General features: G+C 47.6%; 1 long non-coding RNA gene across 1 annotated transcript in view; it reads left to right on the forward strand.

Moving 5' to 3' along the window:
* LOC308578349 overlaps positions 1–21,007 on the forward strand; it is a 361,397-nt gene extending 340,390 nt beyond the window's left edge. The window contains exons 2-3 of the long non-coding RNA XR_014003892.1: positions 19,052–19,632; positions 20,391–21,007. This is a non-coding gene — a long non-coding RNA (uncharacterized lncRNA). The remainder of the gene's footprint in view (positions 1–19,051; positions 19,633–20,390) is intronic.
* Positions 21,008–25,340: the final 4,333 nt, after the last annotated feature.

Here is a 25,340-nt window from a genome sequence, read left to right on the forward strand (position 1 = left end):
GCAAGCAGCAGCACCAGCAGTCGTGTCCCGGAGGCCTCTCTCTGGCCTCTTATGCTGTGGCGATGAGTGCAGGCCCCGCCCCCTAGGCCGGATGGAGTTGGCAGAAAAGGGAGCGGTCCTCCCAACACTCACGCGAGCAGCAGCACCAGCAGTCGTGTCCCGGAGGCCTCTCTCTGGCCTCTTATGCTGTGGCGATGAGTGCAGGCCCCGCCCCCTAGGCCAGATGGAGTTGGCAGAAAAGGGAGCGGTCCTCCCAACACTCACGCGAGCAGCAGCACCAGCAGTCGTGTCCCGGAGGCCTCTCCCAGGCCTCTTATGCTGTGGCGATGAGTGCAGGCCCCGCCCCCTAGGCCGGATGGAGTTGGCAGAAAGGGAGCGGTCCTCCCAACACTCACGCAAGCAGCAGCACCAGCAGTCGTGTCCCGGAGGCCTCTCCCAGACCTCTTATGCTGTGGCGATGAGTGCAGGCCCCGCCCCCTAGGCCGGATGGAGTTGGCAGAAAAGGGAGCGGTCCTCCCAACACTCACGCGAGCAGCAGCACCAGCAGTCGTGTCCCGGAGGCCTCTCCCAGGCCTCTTATGCTGTGGCGATGAGTGCAGGCCCCGCCCCCTAGGCCAGATGGAGTTGGCAGAAAAGGGAGCGGTCCTCCCAACACTCACGCGAGCAGCAGCACCAGCAGTCGCATAGAGCACACACACATACTTTAAGGCTGGGCAATGTATCAATACATTTGGGGTGAGGAAATAAGTTTGAAGTCCACAGCGTGGTAACAGTGCCATAATATTAATCACAATGTGTGCGCGTGCCGTGTAAAAAACCATTATGTGGGGAAAACCGTGAAGCCAGTCATCGCTTCTCTCATGGTTCCTTCTGTCCCTGTTGCTCTGCACTATAAAATAACAGTTGTAAGTGTGTTAAAGCTAAGTAAAAATGTATCTGTTTTAGACCCCTAAGTAGCAGCAGTTTTCAGGACCTTACCCCCTTCACCTCTACATAGAGAACCCCTAGATATGCCTCTGCGCGTAAGATGTGATTATGCTGTAGGTACAGTCGTACCTCGGAAGTCGAACGGAATCTGTTCTGGAAGTCCGTTCGTTTTCCAAAATGTTTGGGAACCAAGGCGTGGCTTCCAATCGGAAGCCTCGTAGGCCGCGTTGGACGTTCGGGTTCCAAATAACGTTCGCAAACCGGAACACTCACTTCCTGGCTTGCAGCTTTTGGGAGCCAAAACGTTCGACTTGCAAGGCGTTCGGGAGCCAAGATACGACTGTAAATTTATTAGATTGCCACATATTAAACAACTGAATCAAGCAAGAGGAACAAACCACAAGGACACATTTGGCGGAGAACAGTGAAACTTTATTGCATTTACAAACACACTGGGAAATCAAAGGCAAGCCCCAAAAGCTTGCACCAATTTATGGATTGTACTCTTTTTATTTACTGTTTGCTATATATAAAAAACATCTGCTACTACTTTAAGTGAATGGATAGGACCACATTAGGGTGTCTCAAGAATATGGTGGATAAAATGCTAATGATTTGTGTTGCTGTACTGTAAAGGATGGGGGGCGGGATCCAACACATTTTTATATGAACAAGTTTATGCCTAAACATTAATTGTACCCTTTCATTATCTGCTTTTCAAAATCAATCTAGGGTTTCCCACTTTACTCATTTTTGGATACGGCCTTTAAAAAGAAATCCTGGAACACCTCCCCGATTTCTTAGTTATACTGTAAATTTGTAAATAGCTACTGCAATCGATTTTAGCTCATTGAAACAAATATCATGTTATATATATTATATATGTTTTCCATTTTTAAAAACTTTGTGTCAAGCTAAAAACCCTGTGCATCAAAACCGTGGTCAGTTTAGCAGTGATGCCCGAGACAAGTGACTGTCCTTGAAGGATATCAAATTACACGGTAGGCGGGTTCCATTCAAGCTGCTGCAGGTGCAGAAGTCTGCTTCAGAAGCTGCCATTTGGGATCATCTGGGAAGTGCTAATAATCAGAACAGGGTGGTTGAGGAAGTAAATCACATGGTACCTGAAAAAGAGAGGTCAATAGTGCAGTATTTAGCAACACTATCTAAATCAGCAATAGGGGCAAACAAAGGTATCTAAGGTAGAGCATGGAATACTTACAGACCCAGTTCAGATGTCAAGTGAAACCATGGTTTAGTATGCTGGGAATGAGCCAAAGCAAGCCTTGGGCTCACACATTCCCCCCCTCCTCCCTCTACACAAGCGGTGAAGAGTTTGGAAACTACGGTACATCCTCGTTAGGCTTAACCACAGCTTGTTGCCTCACCCAAACCTGATGAACTATGCTTATTGTTAACCCTGGTTGATTGGTTTGATAAGCCATCTTTAAACCATGGCTCATCCAGCTAGCTTGTTTAAACTCTTAATCTCAGGGTCGTGGGTTGGAGCCTCACACGGGGCAAAAATAATAATCCTGCATTGCTGGGGGTTAGGCAAAATGACACTTGTGGTCCCTTCCAACTCTATAATAACTCTATAACTTTATAACGTTAACCACAGCTGAGAGTCTGGGGTGGTGTGCTAAACCAGCCTTCCCCAATCTGATTTCCTCCAGATGTTGCTGAATTCTTATGTCCCATCAACCACATGATAGTCAGGGATGATGGGACATCATCATCATCATCATCATCATCATTTATTACTTATACCCGGCCCGCCCGCCCAGCCAGGTCTCCCCAGCCACTCTGGACGGCTTCCAACAGGAGCTTAAAAATACATTAAAACATCAGTCATTAAAAAACTTCCCTAAACATCAGATAGTTGTTTATTCCTTTGACATCTGATGGGAGGGCGTTCCACAGGACGGGAGCCACTACCGAGAAGGCCCTCTGCCTGGTTCCCTGTAACTTGGCATCTCGCAGTGAGGGAACCGCCAAAAGGCCCTCGGCGCTGGACCTCGGTGTCCGGGCAGAACGATGGGGGTGGAGACTCTCCTTCAGGTCTACTGGACCGAGGCCGTTTAGGCGGCTTTCAAGGTCAGCACCAACACTTTGAATTGTGCTCGGAAATGGACTGGGAGCCAATGTAGGTCTTTCAAGTTCTGTGGTCTGGGCGGCCACTCCCAGTCACCAGTCTAGCTGCCGCATTCTGGATAAGTTGTAGTGCAGGACCTCTGAAAGGGCCTCTGGTTCTCCATCCCTGTTATATACACTGCAGTAACAGCTTGTACATGAGGCTGATTGTGGATGTAACTGTGATATCAAAGGGAACAAGACAGATGCTTCTAATTGACTTTACCCATTTTCAGTGGTTGATGTTCTTATGACTGCGACGGTCAGTCCTTCTGCATTTAAGTCAGATCATGCCGATGCTCCAGTGTCACCGTCTGTTTCAGAAGCTGCCACTTGGGGTCCTCAGGGAAGTGCTTCTTAATAAACAGAGCGGGGTGAGTAAGGAAGTAAAACTCATCGTACCTGCAAAAGGAGAAGGCGCAATAGTCTAGTATTTCATAATAATGCCTAAATCAGCACCAGGGCCAGACAGGCAAACAGAGTGGTGATCCAGAGCAGCTGGACGGCATCTGGTTGAGGAAGCTGCTGTGTTGCAACAATCCAGCCTCCAGAATCCCCAGATTTTACACATGTAGCCCGGAATAAGCACAACACTCCAGAACTGTTCAAAGAGGATGAATAGATGGTATCTATCCCTGCCATCAGGACACTCCATGCCCATGGCATAATAATAATAATAATAATAATAATAATAATAATAATAATAATGATGATGATGATGATGATGATGATGATGATGATGATGATGAAATATTACTTATACCCCCGCCCATCTGGCCGGGCCTCCACAGCCACTCTGCACGGAATAACACTTCAAACATGAAAAACTTCCCTAAACAGGGCTGCCTTCAGATGTCTTCTAAAAGTCAGATAGTTATTGTATTTCCTTGACATCTGATGGGAGGGCGTTCCACAGGGCGGGCGCCACTACTGAGAAGGCCTGGTTCCCTGTAACCTCACTTCTCACAGTGAGGGAACTGCCAGAAGGCCCTCAGAGCTGGACCTCAGGCTGAAGGATGGGGGTGGAGACACTCCTTCAGGTATACTGGGCCGAGGCCATTTAGGGCTTTAGAGGTCAGCACCAACACTTTGAATTGTGCTTGGAAATGTACTGGGAGCCAGTGTAGGTCTTTCAGGGCCGGTGTTATAGGGTCTCGGCGGCCGCTCCCAGTCACCAACCTAGCTGCAGCATTCTTATTGCACTTGCTTACATTAATCAGCCCTGCGGCCATCAAATTGCAAACTCTGACAAGTGGTCCAAGCAAAACAAAACCGCCTGAAAGCAAATGAAGTTAACTGTGAGAGCCAGTGTGGTGTAGTGGTTAAGAGAACTGGGTTCGCTTCCCTGCTCCTCCACCTGCAGCTGCTGGGTGACCTTGGGCTAGTCACACTTCTCTGAAGTCTCTCAGCCCCACTGTTGTGGGGGAGGAAGGGAAAGGAGATTGTTGGCCGCTTTGAGACTCCTTAGGGTAGTGAGAAAGCGGGATATCAAATCCAAACTCTTCTTCTTCTGCTATCCCCTCAGTGTGTCCCACGCTCTGCCTGGTCTGCCTAACAGCGTACCTGAAAGTGAACTTGCTAAAAGCAGTATTCACAGAGCCACTTCCCCAGGTGCAGTCTAAGAGATGCCACCTTCCATCAATGCGGACAGCATTCCAGGCATGGTCGCTCTTCCCCTTTACGCTGCAGCTGCCTATCAAATACTGGCACTGTATCCCTGCAATACTGAGAGGGGAAGGAAGGTATTCAGGAACAGTGTTGCTACCAAGAGGACAAGTGGTTGCTTTCACCGCTTTGATAGGCTGGATTGGCCGTCCTTCATTTTGCTGGATCAGAGAAAACAGCAATCAGGTTCTCCACAGATTCTCATTTGCTCCAATTTGGCAGGAAAACACAAGTTTTCCTGGGATGAAACAACAACAACAACATTTGGACACGGACCTGGAAAGCCAGGAACTGTGCCTATAAAGCACAGAGCAAAGCTAAGTATGGATGAGGAACTAAGTCACACAGGGAAGAGACCCATTAAATTCAAGTAATTTTTAAGTCTATGGATTCCAGTGGACCTACTCAATTCAATGCAGCCCTATATATGCAAGTTTGCTTCAGGATCATTCACAGTGTGGGCATTCCTCCACTTACATGGTGGGTCATGTTCCGGAACCCCATGCACATAAGCAAAAATTGTGTAAGTAGGGTAAAGGTAAAGGACCCCTGAAAGTTAAGTCCAGTCACAGACAACTCTGGGGTGGCGGCACTCATCTCACTTTACAGGCCGAGGGAGCCGGCGTTTGTCCGCAGACAGTTTTTCCAGGTCATGTGGCCAGCCTGACAAAGCCGCCTCTGGCGCAACAGAACACCGAAACCAGAGCAGCGCACGGAAACACCGTTTACCTTCCCGCCCGAGCGGTACCTATTTATCTACTTGCACTTTTTGGCATGTTTTCAAACTCACCCCGTCGTGGGGATTTGAACCGCCGACCTTCTGATCGGCAAGCCCAAGAGGCCCAGTGGTTTAGACCACAGTGCCACCCGTGTCCCTGTGTAAGTAGGGAGCACACACTAAAAAAAGCTCATTTTTTCCTGCTCTCCAGCTCTCTCTCCCCACAACACTCTTTTCAACTAGAGGTGAAGCTCTGGAGCTGGCTGGAGGACCTGTGGAAAAGCAACAGCAGCTGCCATGCTGTGACGTGTGTCAGCTACTAGGTGGGGAGGCTGAGCAGCCTAAACAAAGCCCCACTGTGCCTCCGTTCTCTTTGGGGCTTCCTCCGCTCCCACTGAAGTCCTCTTTGGGTTCTGGGGAGGGTCTCCTCATGAGCCATGAGGACTCTCCAGCTCTCTCCTGCCATTTTCTGCTTAGAATCTATTGATTTACTTATTTCCGAGGGCTGTCACGTGCGAGTTGATCACGCCTAAGCATGGAGATAGCTGCCTAGGGTAAGGGGTGGGGAACCTGTGGCTCTCCAGATCTCCTATCGCTACAGCCAAGTAACAACCACTTGCCACGATGGCTGGAGCCAACAGAAGTTACCTGCACATTTCTTGAAAGAGTCGAGCATATCCACCGCAAATAGCCTTTCCTGACTGAAGGACATCAGCTGGTTTAAATGACACCTTGTCCAGGTTATAGCAGCCTTCCACATCATATTCTGTAGAAATAAAGACAATGAGCACCCATTCTGATTTGCTTGTGGGGTGGCAACACTTTGCAACACTTTCCATCGTGTTTCTCGATATCTTTCCTGGTTGCCAAAATCTGATTGGGGGGTGGGGTGGCTTGTCTTGCAAGAGCTCCAAATGAAGTTTTGATTGCACAACATGGATTTGCCCATATGTGATTGAATCGCACCTCAAAAGAGAAAGTCTGGAAGCACTCGTAAATCTGCTTTGTGCAGACCCAGGGTCTTGTTGCCAAATAAAAATGCACACTGGTGCAAGGGTTAGGAGTCGGGAGACACCTCCTCTCCTCCCGTGCTGCGACCTTTACTTTATTTTGACAAGGTAATAAGAATAAATAAATAAGAATAAAAATGTGCACCCCACCAGCGAGACCATTCCATTGTAACTATCCAACCTCCCAAAATTTCAACACCTCTAGCGATAGTTTGACCCCTTTCCGTTGTAACAGTACAAATTCTACAGACACCCTCCATATCTCCTCAAAATCATTCCTCCTGCATATTCCCCGTCTTACCTTAATGGCACATGTTCATTTATCATTAATAGCTATATCTCCCACACCTCTTCATACCATTTTTCCATTTTATATTCTGCTTGCCCTTCCACTTGCTAGCTATCATAATTCGTGCAGCTTTCAATAAATTTGTGAGCGAGTCCTTCATAGCCTGCAAACCTTCAACCCCATCGTAAATTGATAATAATGCTACCGCGGCACTTTCAGTGAGCTTTAACCCAGTGATTTCTGTTATCAGTGAGCACCTCCTGATCCCTTCTGAGATTCGTGGCTGAACAGAGATCCCAGTCAAGTTCTGTGTGAGCCAAACACCAAATCACTGATCCACACAGGTTACAATCCAGAATCCTTTGTGCAAATGGAGCTGACATGACTGGCTATGAAATGGTGAAAATGCCCGAGACAGCTGCAAAGAAGCCATGCTCGGAGTAGACCCACTAAATTTAATGTCCATGAGTTACTTACATCCTTTGATTTCAGCCGGTCTACTCTGAATATAACTTGCTTTGATATGACCTTACGTATCCATCTTCCTTGGCTGGCAATCACTGGACTGGGTGTCTGCTAAAGAACTCTGCTACAGAGCTGGATTCATGGGCGCAGGGCAGTGACAAAGGCTGATCTTTTAATACCGGAAGTTGTCAGAGGCAAGGGGACTCAAGTATGCAGAAAGATGGTACCCCCACCTACCTATATGGTGGCAGATCCACATCCAAATGGCTCGCACTTTCTCCAGGTCACTGTGGGCTTTTTGGAGCAAGATACTCACCAGGTTTTTCACGCTATTCCTGACATTCACCTGTTTCACAGAAGGTAAATAGACTTGGAAGCAGTTAATATGGACGAGGGGGTACCAGTTCCTTTCTTCTACCTAAGTCCACTTGTTTAAAGAAATTTTAGGGTGCAATCCTGCGTGCACTTACAAGAGTGTCTGAATTCACTGGGATTGCACAGTTAGTCGATTAAGTGTATGTGTTTTACTTGATTGATCAAAGAATTTATTATACTTGCCAAAAATGTACCCTTGGGGGGAAGTTGTTCTGAAGGGAGACGCATGATTAACCTTTCCTTTTTCCAGGGTTCACAGGCATGTTATTTCTACAATCTTCACGCCCCCGCAGGCGATGTGCCACGCCCCCGGGACACACGCCAGCCACGCCCCTGCCTGCTCTCTGCCCCTGGTGCCAGAGCATGCAGCTTCGCCACTGCCCATTGCACCTTTGGGTGGGTGGAAGTACAACTGGGGGGCATTCTGGGGGGCAGGGAGGGACCAAGGCAACCCTGGATCCTGAGCCGGCCCTACTGTTGTCACTTGACAGCACTGGGGGAAACCCAGGGCTGATTACTGCACCAGTATATTAATTTTATGCCAGTTTAATTCTGGTGAGCCCCCCCAGAGATTCCTGGGAGTTGTGGTTTGGCAAGGGCACTGAGAATTTTCTGTTAATGACTGCTAGCCTTGTTCACAGAAGTATAGTACTCGGAGTTCCCCGAGGAGAGGAAATAACTACCAAATCAATTTCAGTGTGTAGTATAAATACGATCGAAAGTGAATTGTGAAAGAGAGAGGAGTCGTTCAAACCCTTTCATATTGCCTATGATTGCTAGCTCTCCTCCAAATTGACTTTGGAGCTATCTCCTGAATTTTTAAAGCAAAGCAATGCTGCAAAATAACTAAATATGGGTGTATATACATGCATTTAATTCACGCACGCACAGAGAGAGAAAGAGAATCCTGTGGTTTGTTAAGGGTTCTAAAATTTGTAGCTCTGTGAGGGGAAAACTACAGCTCCCATAGTTCTTTTGGGGAGTTGGTGTTCTTTAAAGCATGGTGTGTGCAGCGCATGTGAATAGGTGCTCCACCATGTTAGTTTTCTGGAAAACAGGAGCAGGGTCTTGTGACTCATGATGTTCCCAGTTCGGACCTTCCATCTGAACAGAAGTAATTGCCTCCTATCAGGACAGGACACTTGAAAGCACTCTCAAATTCCAAATGCACCTTAAAAACCTCAGCATCCTAGCAAATTCCTTGCTGCATATATCACAATAAGAGACAGCATACCTTCTGTGCATAGGCATCCAGTTCCTTAAACTTTGCCAAGTCTATTTGTATTGATTTCTGATTGGATTTATCCCATGGATAATCTAGGAACAAAAATGGAAAAGTCATTCTTGAAACAGTGGGGAAAGGGAGGGGGAGCAAAGGATGACCTATGATGTGATTTAAAGGGTTGGAATACAGGGAACCAATAGGGAATAGAGATAGGGAGCCTTTTCTGCTTCTCCCCAAGGGAAATACAGCAGCAGGGAGTAGACCAACGCTGCTCTGCTTAAAAGGACACAGACAGAAGGAAGGAGAGGGAGAATGCTGAACCAGGTAGGATTTTGATCTGATCTTGCAAGACCATTTTGAGTACAGTACACAAGGCGTATGGCATGGTTTGCACTTCCCACTGGAAGAGCTGGTACCTCCTTAGAGAAGCCCTCTTCGCACCAAACATCTGGCTTTGATAGGAATCCCTTAACCCCGGCTGCAAATTTCACTGCATCCGCCTGCAATATGCATTCAACAGAACGCCAACTGCCAGCTCATTTCAGGAACTATAATGGTAGCATAACAAGAACACAAACAGGGCTGCTTGAGGTGAGGGAGAAATTGTACCCACCCACCCACATGCCACATATTGAAGCTCCAGCCTTAGAGGAAAAAAATATAGTGCAGCTTTCCCCCCCAGCCAGAACTCACTGGAACTGAGTTCTGGCACCTCTCAGGTTGGTGCCATTGCCATTGTAAAAGAACAAGGGAAGCGTTCGTGGTGAGTTCTGGCACCTCTTTTTCTAGAAAAATAACACTGAGCGCAGTTAATTTTTACCATTCAAGCCTTGTTCCCAGGATATCCCAAGAGGTGGGTGCAGAGATGTAGCTGGGGGGGGGGGAGGGGGGCACTGGGCGCCACACCACAGGGGGCAGCACTTCCCGCGGGGCCAGAAGCGCGCCCGAGCCACGCATCTCTCCTGGGAGTGACGTGGTGGCTTGGGCCCCTGAGGGGCTAGCTACGCCACTGGGTGGTTGAGTGACGGGCTCATAAAATGATTTCCTAAGATACGCAGCACTACTAAGTAGTATTAATATATACAGCAGGTGTAGGGGATCTTTGGCCCTCCAGATGCTGGGGAACTACAGCTCCCATAATCCCTGGCCATGCTTGCTGGGACTAACAGGTGTTGTCACCCAACAACATCTGGAGGGCCAAAGGTTCCCTGCAGCTGACACAGAGGATCCAGATCAATAGCCATACATAAGCTTCTATTTACCATACAGATCTTCTTCCTGAGGCAGCATTGATGCTTGTACTCCTCCCATCTTGAAAGCCTACTTGAAAGGCGCTCCTTGCAGGAACAGTTAAGTGCTTCGAGCCAGGAATGAAATGCCCAACTGGAGGGATGAGGGAAGAGCATGGCTTGATCTGGGTTTATCAAACCCTTGCTTGGAGACCTTGGCATTAGGAGACGAGTAGCAGGAAGAGCATCCATGAAGTCAAAACAAAGGGGGAAAGCATAAGCTGTTTGAGCAAACCAGTGCTGGAGTGTGCCAAAGTTCCCTGCGTGGGGAAGCGCAGATACAGAAGGTGTCCCCATTGCTCATTTCCTCTCCCCTCCTGTGGTTTCCAGCAACTGGTATTCAGAAGCATTTCTGCCTCCAGCTGTGAAGGCAGAGCATAGCCATCAATGCTAGTAGCCATTGATAGCCCTCTCCTCCAAGGACGTGTCTAATGCTCTTTTAAAGCCATCAATGTTTCGAGGCCTTCACTGTCTCTTGTGGGAACAAGTTCCATAGTTTAACTATGTGCTCCATGAAAAAGAATATATATTTAGTAATTAGATGCTTTTTTTAGGTTAGCTATCAGGCGCATCAGCCTTGTTAGAATTTCTCTTTCGCTGCCAGGCCCCCACCCTATTTCTTGAAGCATCTAGATAGAAGCTTGTGCCAGCTTCCTCAGGTCTCTCCAGCTAGGCTGAATAGTTGTCAGGATCCTCTGAAGAAATGCAGAAACCAGGGACCCATTGCTAAGCAGGATGGCTCCCCCTTCATATCAGCGCAGAACATCCCATTCAGTTGGGCTGAGCCATGGCACTCCTGGCAGAGAGCTCTTTGACGAGCCAATACTTAGTACTAAGTAGAATTGCCCATCCCTTCAGATCCTTCTGAGCACTAAAAAAGGAGGGAGAGGTTTCTTCCCTTCCCTGTGAAGCCCAAGCTTGCTGAGCTCTTCAAGAGAGAGGTGGGGGCTCCCAAAGGCTTCCCCTCCTTCCTTTACGCCTGATCTCACTGCAGTCCTAAAAGGGGGAGACTCTCCAAGACTGTAGTGATATTAGGCTCTTTCCATCCTCCCTTTTAGGCCTGATGCCTCTTTGTTGGTAGTGAAAGGGATTTTGACCCAAGATACAGATCCCAATAAGGATCTGGCACACGGAGTCCAAAAGTTTCCCACCTATTCAGCCTAGCTGGAGAGAGCCAACCTGAGGAAGCTGGCACAAGCTTCTATCTAGATGCTTCAAGAAATAGGGTGGGGGCCTGGCAGCGAAATAGAAATTCTAACAAGGCTGATGCGCCTGATAGCTAACCTAAAAAAAGCATCTAATTACTAAATATATATTCTTTTTCATGGAGCACATAGTTAAACTATGGAACTTGTTCCCACAAGAGACAGTGAAGGCCTCGAAACATCGATGGCTTTAAAAGAGCATTAGACACGTCCTTGGAGGAGAGGGCTATCAATGGCTACTAGCATTGATGGCTATGCTCTGCCTTCACAGCTGGAGGCAGAAATGCTTCTGAATACCAGTTGCTGGAAACCACAGGAGGGGAGAGGAAATGAGCAATGGGGACACCTTCTGTATCTGCGCTTCCCCACGCAGGGAACTTTGACACACTCCAGCGCTGGTTTGCTCAAACAGCTTATGCTTTCCCCCTTTGTTTTGACTTCATGGATGCTCTTCCTGCTACTCGTCTCCTAATGCCAAGGTCTCCAAGCAAGGGTTTGATAAACCCAGATCAAGCCATGCTCTTCCCTCATCCCTCCAGTTGGGCATTTCATTCCTGGCTCGAAGCACTTAACTGTTCCTCCAAGGAGCGCCTTTCAAGTAGGCTTTCAAGATGGGAGGAGTACAAGCATCAATGCTGCCTCAGGAAGAAGATCTGTATGGTAAATAGAAGCTTATGTATGGCTATTGATCTGGATCCTCTGTGTCAGCTGCAGGGAACCTTTGGCCCTCCAGATGTTGTTGGGGGACAACACCTGTTAGTCCCAGCAAGCATGGCCAGGGATTATGGGAGCTGTAGTTCCCCAGCATCTGGAGGGCCAAAGATCCCCTACACCTGCTGTATATATTAATACTACTTAGTAGTGCTGCGTATCTTAGGAAATCATTTTATGAGCCCGTCACTCAACCACCCAGTGGCGTAGCTAGCCCCTCAGGGGCCCAAGCCACCACGTCACTCCCAGGAGAGATGCGTGGCTCGGGCGCGCTTCTGGCCCCGCGGGAAGTGCTGCCCCCTGTGGTGTGGCGCCCAGTGCCCCCCTCCCCCCCCAGCTACATCTCTGCACCCACCTCTTGGGATATCCTGGGAACAAGGCTTGAATGGTAAAAATTAACTGCGCTCAGTGTTATTTTTCTAGAAAAAGAGGTGCCAGAACTCACCACGAACGCTTCCCTTGTTCTTTTACAATGGCAATGGCACCAACCTGAGAGGTGCCAGAACTCAGTTCCAGTGAGTTCTGGCTGGGGGGGAAAGCTGCACTATATTTTTTTCCTCTAAGGCTGGAGCTTCAATATGTGGCATGTGGGTGGGTGGGTACATTTTCTCCCTCACCTCAAGCAGCCCTGTTTGTGTTCTTGTTATGCTACCATTATAGTTCCTGAAATGAGCTGGCAGTTGGCGTTCTGTTGAATGCATATTGCAGGCGGATGCAGTGAAATTTGCAGCCGGGGTTAAGGGATTCCTATCAAAGCCAGATGTTTGGTGCGAAGAGGGCTTCTCTAAGGAGGTACCAGCTCTTCCAGTGGGAAGTGCAAACCATGCCATACGCCTTGTGTACTGTACTCAAAATGGTCTTGCAAGATCAGATCAAAATCCTACCTGGTTCAGCATTCTCCCTCTCCTTCCTTCTGTCTGTGTCCTTTTAAGCAGAGCAACGTTGGTCTACTCCCTGCTGCTGTATTTCCCTTGGGGAGAAGCAGAAAAGGCTCCCTATCTCTATTCCCTATTGGTTCCCTGTATTCCAACCCTTTAAATCACATCATAGGTCATCCTTTGCTCCCCCTCCCTTTCCCCACTGTTTCAAGAATGACTTTTCCATTTTTGTTCCTAGATTATCCATGGGATAAATCCAATCAGAAATCAATACAAATAGACTTGGCAAAGTTTAAGGAACTGGATGCCTATGCACAGAAGGTATGCTGTCTCTTATTGTGATATATGCAGCAAGGAATTTGCTAGGATGCTGAGGTTTTTAAGGTGCATTTGGAATTTGAGAGTGCTTTCAAGTGTCCTGTCCTGATAGGAGGCAATTACTTCTGTTCAGATGGAAGGTCCGAACTGGGAACATCATGAGTCACAAGACCCTGCTCCTGTTTTCCAGAAAACTAACATGGTGGAGCACCTATTCACATGCGCTGCACACACCATGCTTTAAAGAACACCAACTCCCCAAAAGAACTATGGGAGCTGTAGTTTTCCCCTCACAGAGCTACAAATCCTAGAACCCTTAACAAACCACAGGATTCTCTTTCTCTCTCTGTGCGTGCGTGAATTAAATGCATGTATATACACCCATATTTAGTTATTTTGCAGCATTGCTTTGCTTTAAAAATTCAGGAGATAGCTCCAAAGTCAATTTGGAGGAGAGCTAGCAATCATAGGCAATATGAAAGGGTTTGAACGACTCCTCTCTCTTTCACAATTCACTTTCGATCGTATTTATACTACACACTGAAATTGATTTGGTAGTTATTTCCTCTCCTCGGGGAACTCCGAGTACTGTACTTCTGTGAACAAGGCTAGCAGTCATTAACAGAAAATTCTCAGTGCCCTTGCCAAACCACAACTCCCAGGAATCTCTGGGGGGGCTCACCAGAATTAAACTGGCATAAAATTAATATACTGGTGCAGTAATCAGCCCTGGGTTTCCCCCAGGGCTGTCAAGTGACAACAGTAGGGCCGGCTCAGGATCCAGGGTTGCCTTGGTCCCTCCCTGCCCCCAGAATGCCCCCCCAGTTGTACTTCCACCCACCCAAAGGTGCAATGGGCAGTGGCGAAGCTGCATGCTCTGGCACCAGGGGCGGAGAGCAGGCAGGCGTGTGTCCCGGGGGCGTGGCACATCGCCTGCGGGGGCGTGAAGATTGTAGAAATAACATGCCTGTGAACCCTGGAAAAAGGAAAGGTTAATCATGTGTCTCCCTTCAGAACAACTTCCCCCCCAAGGGTACATTTTTGGCAAGTATAATAAATTCTTTGATCAATCAAGTAAAACACATACACTTAATCGACTAACTGTGCAATCCCAGTGAATTCAGCAAGAGACACTCTTGTAAGTGCACGCAGGATTGCACCCTAAAATTTCTTTAAACAAATGGACTTAGGTAGAAGAAAGGAACTGGTACCCCCTCGTCCATATTAACTGCTTCCAAGTCTATTTACCTTCTCTGAAACAGGTGAATGTCAGGAATAGCGTGAAAAACCTGGTGAGTGTCTTGCTCCAAAAAGCCCACAGTGACCTGGAGAAAGTGCGAGCCATTTGGATGTGGATCTGCCACCATATAGGTAGGTGGGGGTACCACCTTTCTGCATACTTGAGTCCCCTTGCCTCTGACAACTTCCGGTATTAAAAGATCAGCCTTTGTCACTGCCCTGCGCCCATGAATCCAGCTCTGTAGCAGAGTTCTTTAGCAGACACCCAGTCCAGTGATTGCCAGCCAAGGAAGATGGATACGTAAGGTCATATCAAAGCAAGTTATATTCAGAGTAGACCGGCTGAAATCAAAGGATGTAAGTAAAGACTCTCCTCCCTGAAAGAGAGGGGAGTGGTTGTGGGCGGGAGCCTGAACACCGCTCCTAGCAGGGGGCGTTGCCCCCTGCCTCCAGCTCACCTGGCTGGCACTCACGCCCCCCCCCCGGTGGCCGCCCAACCAGGTGCCATGGGGGGGCGTGTCCAGCAGCCTTTATGCTGCAGTGCCAGCCTCTCCCCAGCCTCATTTCTCTTCGTCGTCCTGTGCGAGTCAGGAGGATACTCTCTCTTCAGTGTTCCTGCACCACGTGGAGCTAACTTGGAAGAGGACTTCTGAGAAAGGGAAGCCTGTAAACCCCCCTTTGCTTTCACCTTACCTTTACTTTAATTCCACCTTTAATTCCCTCTTTACTTTTCTCCAAATACCTCCTAATTGTTCCTAATTTCAACTCTGATCCCGAAGCCTTTACTCTGTGTATGGGTGTGCTGTGCTTCTCCGACTTTAAATCTATGAGTGCTTACTATTTCTGTTTGATTTGCTGGTGCATTTTAAAACTGCATAGATTTGCTGGTGCATTTTAAAAACTGCCGTATTGCTGTGAATTCCTGTGAGGGCTTTTCCAGCAGTTTATTATTATTTCAGCTCCCCCCCTCCCCCTTCGCTAGCTGGCTTTGTGTCCTTCTCTAGCAGGCTCTGTGTTTTGGCTTGGAGCCCTTCCTCCCCCTCTCCCCACGTGTTGCCTTCTCCCTTTGGTGTTGCTCCCCCACGCCTCTGCGATTTCAGGGGGCGGCAGCTCCATTTAAAAACTTCTTTCAGACGACTGCATTGCCCCAATTTTGCTATTGTCCCATCTTGCTGCTTATTGCTTTACCTTAAACCAGTGTTTCCCAACCACTGTTCCGCGGCACACTAGTGTGCCGCGAGATGTTGCCTGGTGTGCCGCGGGAAAAATTAAAAAATTCGAAAGATTTTTTTTTAAAAAAGTCAAATTTTCGATTGGGACGCCGTCACTAGATGACCCCTGGGGTTCCCTCCCTCCCTCCCGCTCTGCGCCTCCCTCCTCCTCCTCCTCCGGGGAGGCCCTTCCTGGCTCTCGGCCAAGGCTTGGCGGCTGCCACTCACTCACTCGCTCGCCCACCCGTCCCTCCATCCCTGCACCCAGCCTCTCCCCCTCCGTCCCCGGCGCGGGGGCTGCCGGGATCCGTAGTCCCCTCGCCCTTGGGCTCCGCGCCCGCGCGGGGTGCGCGAACTACGTTTCCCAGCGTGGCCTGGCGGGCCGGGCGTTTTGTTTGAAGCGCTCTTCTCCCGGCCATGGAATGAGCACAGCGGCGGCGGGCGGGCAGGGGCTCTTCCGCGCAGACCCCGCACAGCCTGCCTGCACCCCCACGGAGATCGGGTGGCAGGATGGAGCCCAGGGATCCCCGCGGAGGCGGAGCGGCGGAGGCGGAGGCTGCCCCCCAGGTAGGGCTGCGTCGGGGGGGTGTTTATTTTTGCAATGCTGCATCCGCGCCGGAGGGGACGCATCGGACCGCGGGGAGACCCCTTGGCGGGCGTGCAAGGCAATGCATGCGTGCAGGTGTTGCATGGAGTGCAGTGCAATGCAATGGCAACGCGGCGCCCTGCATGCATGCATGCAACTTCCACCGGCGCTCCGGACTTGGCAGGTGAGGGGGGTCCCCAGTGGGTGGCAGAGAGAGCCGGGAGGGCGAAGGGGAGCCGGGGGGGAGCAGCGCTGCTCCCCGAGCTGAGCCCGGGGGGAAACTTCGGCGTCGTTGCGCCGGGTGTTGGAAGCGGAGGCTGGCGGGGGCCCCTCACCTGCAAAACCTGGTCGCCTCTCATATATTTCGTGCATTGCATTCATCGCCCGCTTTCTCCTCCAAGGAGCTCCCGGGGGCGCGCGTGGTTCTCCCCGTGTTAACCTCGCAACAACAGCCCTGCGAGGTGGGTCAGGCAAGTGGCCCACGGGAGCACCCAGGGATTGTCCTGGCCAGGTGGGGTGATTTGAACCCTGCTCTCTGCCCGGTCTTCGTCCTCATTTAGCCCCCACATGTGCATGACTGTGCATGACTGAGGTTTTCCCCCCTCGTCTTGGCAATGGTGTGAGTCTGTGCTGTTAATTAATGGGATTCTGCCTTCGGAGAAGATGAGCCAGCCCTCAAGGAGGTGATTATGTAATTTGCTAGCAATTCATGTCCCTCCCGGAGTGACGCTGAGCACTGACGTCACGGGGCTGTAATGGTGGTGTGCCTCGAGATTTTTTTCATGAAACAAGTGTGCCTTTGCCCAAAAAAGGTTGGGAAACACTGCCTTAAACCCTTCCTGGTGCTCCGAGCTCCCTCACTCCTAACCCCCCCCCCCCTGGTTTAAAAACGGATAGTATTTCTGGGTCGGCCTGGTGTTTCTTTCCCGCTGTTGCCCCATAGTAATAAAAGCTATCGCTGGGTGTTTCTTTATCCCCTTTAGTTTTAAAACTTTTCCTGTGCACCGGACTTGCAATCCCCCCCCCTGCTTGGTTTAAGAGTGTGCAGCTATACTGCAGCTGCATCCCCAGGGTAATTCTGTTCAGCTTACTCCAAAGTCTTTGTTAGTTGAACGTGCTATCCAAAGAACTACTTAGTTGAACGCGATTTTATTTGCCTGGCAGTTATCGTTATATTAGCTGCTTTCAGCATTTGTTTTACTTGGGAGACGCAGTCACACCCCCACTTCCCTTCCCCTCACATTGTCCTTTGATCACCGGCCAGGGTTGCTTTGTTTTCCCTTAAGCACCGAATAGCTGGGCAATTAACAGCCTCCTGGTATTACAGAAGGCAGCTTATGCTTTAGCTGCAGAACCAGTTCTCGTTTGTTGTTCTAGTAACACCTTTACTGCCACTCCCTTGCGGGCTGCTTTACCTGCAGTCGTCTCCGCCCATTGCTCACAGCAATTGAGTCACCTCAATATAATTGCTGATAGTATTAGCAGTTCTTGAAATTCAGTTTGCCAGATATATTGCAGGTTAATTGAAGCAGGCCCCCTGAGGGAGGCAGGTTCCTTACTATCTAATATCTAGTGGTCAGCGGTGGTCTCAATTTGCTAATTAATATCTGCAACATGTTATTTACATCTAATTTAAAATATCAATCAGGTAATTTGATCAATCCATTCGTTTTGCACCAACATATTCAGTAATTGATTAGAGACTAATTTAAGAGGCTTGAGATTTTACTAACTGGGGATTACATTAATTTTATATTATTTTAACTGATTTGAGATGCTTGAATAAAATCTGAATTTGACCAGTTTATTGGACACAATAGGGTGCTAATTAACCAGTAGCAATAGCTAGTGTAAATTGATAGCGGCTTTATAGTAACTTTAATTACATTGTAATAATTTATTGAGAATTAGCAATATATTTACTGATTAAATAAATAAATAAATAAATAAATAAAATAATAATAATGTAAAATAATAATAATAATAATTAACAAAATAAATAAATAAAATTAATAATAATAACTACCAGGCAGGATACATTGTCGCTTAAAGACAGGCAGTTCGTGGTACATTGTTGATTCAGGTACCTGGCGGATGGCCAATCAAGGATACATTGTCTTTGGCAGCATTTTCCTTCTGCTGGGGCCTCCAGCATAACCTTATGTTTTTCAAATTGTTAGTTAAAGGGACATTTCCATTTGATTGCAGTGTGGGGGCCGCCCATTGTTCCATCCCTATATGCTTGTGTGTTATTTAGCTGTGTCTATCTGCCTGGCCCTTTGCTTGGTGGCAAATAAATAAATTTATAGGCAAATACAAACCAAACAGTCAAGTGAAGAATAATTATTTCATATCATCATTAGTTATGGTGGACAATTAATGGCATCATCAATTAATTCTACTTACAGTGGTAATTATTTGAACAAATAATACTGGAATAGATTGTAATAAATAACAATAACAATAAATAATAGAATAATGACAACAACAACAAATAAATAAATAAATAAAAATGAATAGATAAATAATAGAATAAAATACTACTAATAATAAATAAAATAAGTGGATGCAATTTATTTATTTATTTTTTTGAAAAATTATTATAATAAATAAATAAATAATGATAAATATACATTAATAATAATAAAAGAGAATAAGTGGAATGATGTCACATACCAAGATTAAATTGATTAATTAATTAAACAAATCCATAGATAAATATATAAATAAACAAATAACATAAAAATAAATAAATAAAATAAAATTCATTAGTAATAAATAATTTACATATATTTCGGAACCCTCAGTTGGTTAGAGCGTGGTGACAATAACACCAAGGTTGCAGGTTTGATCCCTGTATGGAACAATTATATATTCCTGCTTTGCAAGGGGTTGGACTAAATGACCCTCGGGGTCCCACGCAATTCTAGAGAGCCTGGATAGCTCAACTGGTTAGAGCATGGGGCCGATAATGCTAAGGTTGCTGGTTTGATCCCCGTATGGGAGCCCGGTATATTCTGCATTGCAGGGGATTGAATGAGATATTATAATATGAAGTAGGAAGCATCTTATTTTTAAGAAAAATTAAAAAAAAGAATAAATAATAATAATAAATATTAATATATAGAGAGAGAGTAATAAATAACACACGCAAGCACATACTAATGGGATAAACAATTAAACATTTAACTGAATGCTTGAGAATCATTGGTTATTTTAAGTAAAGCAATCATTAGTTAGTATATTTGTTTCAGAATCAATAACACGTCCCTGTACAACCGCTTGTAAGCGGTGGCACGTGTTTGTGGCAGTAGCTTTAGCATGTTATCCTTGGCGCCTAAGAGGAAGCGCTCTGCAACGGAATCAACTCACACCTCAGGCTGCATGGGTGCTGTCAGAGCTGCTTCCAGATCCTAGCTCACAGAGGATCACGCTAGCCAGCGGTCATTAAATAAAAGTCTTTATTGAATTACAGTTTCCATTCTCACGCTGCTGTCTGCAACTCTACGTCTACTAGCTAGATCGGCGAGGCTCCGTCTGAGTCTCCGCCCCGTGCGCACCAACTTAATATCCTAGCCTTGCTCCACCTTTTCCTCCTGACTGTCCTCCTCTGGGTCCCTCTACCCCCCGGGGCTTCTTCCTTCCGGGATTCTTCTGACGCTGACCCGGACCCTTCTGCCTCCTTGCGCCGGGCTTTAGGACCTGGTTCCCTTTTGGGGCTGCTCACTGCGCCGCCTTCCTCTGCATTTGAACTTGGCGCGCGCGCCCAACCTTCCACTTTCCTCTTAACCGTTTCTTCGCTCCCCGATGGAGGTGTGGCCACTCCTGACTCCTGCCCTCCCTCCTGTGGTGAGCTGCCAGCGCTTCCCCCCTGGCTCCTTTCCTCTTCCCTGCTTCCTGGCGGTGACGCTGGTCCCGATTTCCAGCTGCTCCCCCCTGAGTCTCCTCTGGCTCTATCTTCCTGGGGTGCCTCCCTAGACTCCCCCCTTGCCCTGGCCACTGGTGCTCCTTTCTGTGAATCCTCTGATTCACTGGAAAGACTGGGAGATCTCGGGTCGTCGTCATCACTCATCCTTTCCTCTGTCTCCTCCCCTTCGCTCTCTGTTTCCTCCCTTGCCCGTGCCTCTACACCTAAACCCCTGACAGGTGCCAATAGCCGTAATTCATCGGGGGTGCCACATGGATGGGATAATAACCCCAAACATATTTCACACTGCCTAAATGCATTTAGATCGTTCATTGATGATTATGAGCAGCGTTTTTTCCGATCAATCCCCTATAATGAATAATTATTTCATATCATCGTCAGTTACGGTAGACAATTGATAGTATCAGTAATTAATTCTACTTACAGTGGTAAGTGATTGAACAAATGATACTGGACTAGATTTTAATAAATAACAACAATAATAAATAATAATAACAATAAATAGATAAATAAATAACAGATAAATAATAATAGAATGATAACAACAACAATAAGGGGGTATAGCTCAGTGGTAGAGCATTTGACTGCACATCAAGAGGTCCCTGGTTCATATCCGGGTGCCCCCCCCACCAGCTCCCTCCTCTCCGCATTCTTTGATTGAATTCTTTGATCGGGCACTAAGACTTATCCGGAATTTTGGTTACGAGGCACTCTTGACAAAATGTGACATAGTCAGCCTTCTGTCTATTGCCAGTTCATCCCAATGACTCTCATTTGCTGGGATTCAAATTTCAAGGGAAATATTACATTGTCAAGGCTTTGCCGATTGGTTGTTCTGCAGCTGGCTCGGCCTTTGAGACATTTAGCACTTGCGCTACAGAAGGACTGGGCCTTGCGCTACAGAACCAACTCACCTGGGGCGACACGTTACCTCGGTGACTTTCTACTCATTGGGAAACCCAATACTGGCGAATGTGCCTCCCTTCTGGAGGCCTTCTCAGCTTTGGCCCAGGAGCTGGGAGTTCCCCTCACAGCAGATAAGGCGGACCCTCAACGCATCTTACTTGCCTGGGCATAGAGCTTGACACAGCAGCTCAATCCGCCCGCCTGCCAGTGGGGAAAATAGTTGCCCTTAACGAAACTATTCGTCAAACCCTTCCCGAAATAATAATAATAATAATAATAATAATAATAATAATAATAATAAAGTCGCTTTTAGACAGGTCCAGTCCTTGCTAGATCATTTCAACTTCGCATGTAGAGTAGTTTCACCAGGCCGCCCATTTCGCTCCCGCTTAGCCAGGTTGTAAGCGGGCCTCAAGCATCCGCACCACAATGCGCGTGCCCGCCGAGCCAGGCTGTCAGTGGTCTTAGACACCCGCACAACAGGGTCCGCCTCCCCAGGTCAAGGCAGATCTGGAGGTGTGGACGACTTGTCTGGAGATCTACAATGGGTATCTCTATGGCAGGATGTCTTGAATCTGTCATCAGACTTCCAGGTCCAATTGGACGCGGCTGGGTCCTTAGGCTTTGGCTTGTACTTCAAGGGGCGCTGGTGTGCACTACGATGGCCGACGGCATGGCAAGGTCAGGCCATCACGGGGATCTCACCTCTCTTGAGTTCTTTCCAATAGTGGTGGCCGCTCACATCTGGACGGAAGATTTCTGAGATCTCCGCGTGTGCTTCAGGACCGACAACCTGGCGGTCATGAACATTCTAGCCAGGCAGTCATCTCGGTCTGAGAGGATCTCCTCCCTTCTGCGGGCGTTCGTCCTCCGGTGCCTTGAGTACAACATAAGATTTTCAGCCAAATTCGTACCCTGAGCCAATAATGACATTGCCGATGCCTTGTCTCGATTTCAGATACCTCGCTTCCGGTTGCTTGCACCTAGAGCACAACTGTTGCCCAAACACTTTCCGGAGCACCTGTGGAATGTGGGAGACACAAAGTGATACAGGGAGTATTGGCATCCGTGGCACCCTCCACTTTCAGGTCCTACAAGAAGGCCTGGTGTGATTTCCTTGGTTTCAGGTCTGGGTTATCTGGGCTCTCTCATGACGTACCTCCTACCACTGACTTGTCTTGCAGTACCTTTCCCATCTCGATGATCTGGGACGTGCTCCTAAAACCTTAAAGATTCACGTGGCCGCCATCAGCTTCTTTTCAAAAGCTACATTTGCTCATGACCCGGGTAGCGACTTCTTGATCCATAGAGCCATTGAGGGTTGGGGCAGGTTACAACCTAACAGGGCCGAGGGCCGTAAGCCGATTTCTTACGGGTTATCACAGATACGCATAAAATTCAGGTCAATTTGCTGACCCATCTTCATGGACCAGAAACGGACCCGGGCCGGGCGGTCTGAGGTAGAGGTACCGCCTAGTGTCCTCTACCGGGCATGGGCCCTGCTGTGCCGACGCCGCGAGCTCCAAAAAGCCCACAGTGACCTGGAGAAAGTGCGAGCCATTTGGATGTGGATCTGCCACCATATAGGTAGGTGGGGGTACCACCTTTCTGCATACTTGAGTCCCCTTGCCTCTGACAACTTCCGGTATTAAAAGATCAGCCTTTGTCACTGCCCTGCGCCCATGAATCCAGCTCTGTAGCAGAGTTCTTTAGCAGACACCCAGTCCAGTGATTGCCAGCCAAGGAAGATGGATACGTAAGGTCATATCAAAGCAAGTTATATTCAGAGTAGACCGACTGAAATCAAAGGATGTAAGTAACTCATGGACATTAAATTTAGTGGGTCTACTCCGAGCATGGCTTCTTTGCAGCTGTCTCGGGCATTTTCACCATTTCATAGCCAGCCATGTCAGCTCCATTTGCACAAAGGATTCTGGATTGTAACCTGTGTGGATCAGTGATTTGGTGTTTGGCTCACACAGAGCTTGACTGGGATCTCTGTTCAACCATGAATCTCAGAAGGGATCAGGAGGTGCTCACTGATAACAGAAATCACTGGGTTAAAGCTCACTGAAAGTGCCGCGGTAGCATTATTATCAATTTACGATGGGGTGGAAGGTTTGCAGGCTATGAAGGACTCGCTCACAAATTTATTGAAAGCTGTACGAATTATGATAGCTAGCAAGTGGAAGGGGCAAGCAGAATATAAAATGCAAAAATGGTATGAAGAGGTGTGGGAGATATAGCTATTAATGATAAATGAACATGTGCCATTAAGGTAAGACGGGGAATATGCAGAAGGAATGATTTTGAGGAGATATGGAGGGTGTTTGTAGAATTTGTACTGTTACAACGGAAAGGGGTCAAACCATCGCTAGAGGTGTTGAAATTTTGGGAGGTTACTTTACTTTACAAGAGCCAGACACTAGTACAAAAAGGGTGTTGGAGTTAATTCAAGAATTTGGTCAAGTGGGACTTCCGGAGGCGTCGCGAAACGGCAATGGCGGTCCTCTTCGCGCTGTGAAGAGGGGCTCCGCGGAAAAGGGTCGTCCGCTGCGGCAGAGCAGAGACCCGTTAAGAAAACCCACGGGCAGAGTGAGCCTGTGGTCGTGGGACTCGGCGGGCACCAGAAGCGACCCTGAAAACGAAGAAGGAACCCCGTAAGGGGCTCCGGAACGTGGAAGGGGGAGCGGTGCTGTGAGTTCATCGCTCTTTCCGCGGAAGCGAAGCCGCGCGGCTGCTGCTGATGAGCGCTGTCCTTTCTTCCTGAAACATTAGACTCCAAACTTCATACCCGTGAGTAAGGACTATAAAATTTTTGGGACTAAATTTATTAATTCGGCTGAAAACGGGAGACGTAACCAGGAAGTCCGTCTTCCAATTCTGCTTAAAGATCAAAGCAAAGACTCTGGCATGCGTGAAGCGCTTCAGAAGGGATTACAAAAAAAGGTTGGATTATCGTGCAATGTTTGAACTTGTTATTGAGAAGTTAAAAGGGCCAGTTTTGTTTTAACTGACTGGATTTGGACCAGAACTTTCCCTCCTCCCGGTGGATTACAAAGGATTAAGAAACCAAATCAGCGGACTGCCAGGGTAAAAGAGAACTGTCAAATTGCGGAAACTGTATTTAATACTGAAAGTGCTACTTTTGAGCGTTACTGTTGGATACAAACAGATACTGTTACTTGCACCTTGCTGGAAACTTTGTTTTAATTTGGGAAAAGCTCTGCATGCCTAAAGGGACATTGAAGGTGCCTCTTAATTTATTTTGAACTGCTGGAACTTTAATGGCGGAAAAAGTTTCTTTCTTTTTCTGAATTACAGGGGTGCTCCCCCTAGAGGATTTGAGAACTATAAGTCTCTGGGAACTGCATATTATTTTGGCTATCTGTTGCCTTGCTGTTTATACTTTGGACTGTGTTTCCCATGGAATTGCTTACAGTTTGACCTTAACGCATAGACAGCTGTGGAATGAGTGGCACAGGAAAAACAAGGTCGGCCAAAACGAAAGCAAAACAATCTGTGCAATTATTGCAAACAACTTTGACTTCTCAGCCACGTAGATCATCTGTCCCAATTGTTTTAGGACTGCAAGAAGGAGAAGTTGAGCAGCCAGCCTCAGAGGATATGGCTGCAGGAGGACTTGACCCAGTCTCAAAACAAATTTTGGAACAACTGGCAGCTTTAAACAAAAAGGCTGATGAACAGTCAACTAAATTTGATCAAGTTACAGCCACTATTAATAAACTAACTGAGCAAGTCACTCAACACACACAAGCAATTGGGAATCTTCAGGTAACAACTGCAGAAAATCGTAAGTTGGCTGAGGAAGCTAACCAAAAGGCAGAACAAGCGAATCAGAAGGCCGAGGCAATAAAAGGGGAAGTAAGGCCACTACACAAGCAGATCAATGAACAGCAGGCCTATCTGTCTATGGTGGAATTGAAGAATCGGGAAAACAACCTTAGATTAAGAGCCATCCCAGAACTTGAACAAGGAGATTTGATTGGTTATCTGACATCAGAACTATCAAAGTTCTGGGGTATAGAAGAGGACAAGGACTTTAAAATTGTTACTGCTTTCAGATTGGGAAGAGTGGTTGGGAAGGACAGATCTAGAGACTGTTTGATTATCCTGAGATCTAGACAAGAAAGAGACAAAATACTAGGCCTACACTTTGGAAAATCACTGGTAATTCAAGGCAAAAGAGCAGAAATTTACAGAGACATACCAAAACAACTTTTGGACCTTAGAGCTACTTA

This window comes from Podarcis bocagei, assembly GCF_964188305.1.
Source record: "Podarcis bocagei genome assembly, chromosome: W".
In the NCBI taxonomy this organism is placed as follows: domain Eukaryota; kingdom Metazoa; phylum Chordata; class Lepidosauria; order Squamata; family Lacertidae; genus Podarcis; species Podarcis bocagei.